We start from the raw sequence: 2592 nt of genomic DNA, 5'->3' as shown, positions 1-2592 counted from the left end.
CTTTATGTCACGTTATACTGTGCCTACCTACAATATGCAATTCAAGACCCTTTATGTCGTTATACTGTTAGCCTGCCTTGCCTACACTGTGCCTGGACCGCGCATGTGTCCATACTTTGTGCCCTACCACACTGTGCCAATTCAAGACCAACATGTCACGTTATACTGTGCCTACCACCACTGTACCAATTCAAGACCCTTTTATGTCACGTTATACTGTGCCTAACTGTACCAATTTAAGACCCTGTGATACACTGCGTTAAGACTGTGCACGTTATACTGTGCCTACTTGTACCAATTCAAGACCCTTATGTCAGCCGCATATGCTGGCCTACCTACACTGTACCAATTTAAGACCCTTTATGTCCGGATTATGCTGTGCCTATACACTGTGCCAATTCAAGACCCTTTATGTCACATACTGTGCCTACCATAACACTGTAATCAATTCAAGACCCTTTATGTCACGTTATACTGTGCCTACCTACACTGTACCAATTCAAGATCTTTATGTCACGTTATAATTGTGCCTACCTACACTGTACCAATTCAAGACCCTTTATGTCATGTTATACTGTGCCACTTTCTACACTGTTGCCAATTCAAGACCCTTTATGTCACACGTTACCTACTGTGCCAATTCAGCCTGCACTGTGCCTACCTACACTGTGCCAATTCAAGACCCTTTATGTCATGTTATACTGTGCCTACCTACACTGGCCATGCCAAGTCAAGACCCTTTATGTCACGTTATACTGTGCCTACCTTCACCTACACTGTCCAAGATCCTTTATGTCTGTGTTTATACTGTTGCTACCACCGTTGCCTACACTGTGCCAATTCAAGACCCTTTATGTCACGCATGGATTATACTGTGCCTACCTACACTGTACCAATTCAAGACCCTTTATGTCACGTTATGCTGTGCTTCCTACCTACACTGTACCAATTCAAGACCCAGCACATGTCCGTTATACTGTGCCTACCATACCTACACTGTGCCAATTCAAGACCCTTTATGTCATGTTATACTGTTGCCCTACCATACCTGTGCCAATTCAAAGACCCTTTATGTCACGTTATACTGTGCCTACTGCATACCTACACTTATACTGTGCCTACCTACACTGCCAATTAAGACCTTTATGTCATGTTATACTGTGTCACCGTGCCTACACTGTACCAATTCAAGACCTTTATGTCACGTTATACTGTGTCCTATACACACTGTACCAATTCAAGACCCTTTTATGTCACGTTATACTGTGCCTACCTACCCTGTACCAATTCAAGACCCGCATGTCATTATACTGTGCCTACCTACACTGTACCAATTCAAGACCCATCATGTCATGTTATACTGTGCCTACCTACACTGTACCAATTCAAGACCTTTATGTCACATTATGTTAAAGCCACCACACTGTACCAATTCAAGACCCTTTTATGTCACGTTATACTGTGCCTACCTACACTGTACCAATTCAAGACCCTTTATGTCACGTTATACTGTGCCTACCTACACTGTACCAATTCAAGACCCTTTATGTCACGTTATACTGTGCCTACCTTACCTACACTGTACCAATTCAAGACCCTTTATGTCACGTTATACTGTGCCTACCGTACCTACACTGTACCAATTCAAGACCCTTTATGTCACGTTATACTGTGCCTACTCTACACTGTACCAATTCAAGACCTCGAGAAACACAGATACTGTGCCTACCTGCATCACCACCTGACCCTTTATGTCACGTTATACTGTGCCTACCTACATCAAACAATTCAGACCCTTTATGTCATGTTATACTGTGTCACCGCATACACTGTGCCAATTCAAGACCCTTTATGTCCGCCGTTACCTGTGCCTCGTGCCTGCTGTACCAGTTCGGACCCTTTGTGTGCGTTATGCTGTGCCTACCATGTGCCAGTTCCAGGACCTTTGTGTCACGTTATACTGTGCCTACCGTGCCTACATATACCAATTCAAGACCCTTTATGTCATGTTATGCGGTGCCCTCTCACTGTACCAATTCAAGACCCTTTATGTCACGTTATGATTCCGTACCTACACTGTACCAATTCAAGACCCACTATGTCACGTTATACTGTGCCCCGTCACCTACACTACCAATTCAAGACCCTTTATGTCGTTATACTGTTGCCTAGTATCTACACTGTGCCAATTCAAGACCCTTTGTGTCACGTTATACTGTGCCTACCATACCTACACTGTACCAATTCAAGACCCTTTATGTCACGTTATACTGTGCCTACCTACCTACACTGTACCAATTCAAGACCCTTTATGTCACGTTATACTGTGCCTACCTACCTACACTGTACCAATTCAAGACCCTTTATGTCACGTTATACTGTGCCTACCTACACTGTACCAATTCAAGACCCTTTATGTCACGTTATACTGTGCCTACCTACACTGTACCAATTCAAGACCCTTTATGTCACGTTATACTGTGCCCTACCTACACTGTACCAATTCAAGACCCTTTATGTCACGTTATACTGTGCCTACCTACACTGTACCAATTCAAGACCCTTTATGTCACGTTATACTGTGCCTACCGT

General features: G+C 43.6%; 1 long non-coding RNA gene across 1 annotated transcript; it reads right to left on the bottom strand.

Moving 5' to 3' along the window:
• Window positions 1–447: 447 nt before the first annotated feature.
• On the bottom strand, window positions 448–951 carry LOC121841958. Its single transcript, XR_006080845.1, has 3 exons — window positions 936–951; window positions 662–711; window positions 448–484 (listed from the first exon to the last, which is right to left on the bottom strand). It is a non-coding gene; the product is annotated as an uncharacterized LOC121841958 (long non-coding RNA).
• Between the last annotated feature and the right edge of the window lie 1641 nt (window positions 952–2592).

This window comes from Oncorhynchus tshawytscha, unplaced genomic scaffold, assembly GCF_018296145.1.
Source record: "Oncorhynchus tshawytscha isolate Ot180627B unplaced genomic scaffold, Otsh_v2.0 Un_contig_3891_pilon_pilon, whole genome shotgun sequence".
NCBI lineage: Eukaryota > Metazoa > Chordata > Actinopteri > Salmoniformes > Salmonidae > Oncorhynchus > Oncorhynchus tshawytscha.
Note: the sequence above shows the minus strand (reverse complement) of the source record. Positions and strands in the feature narration are given on the sequence as shown.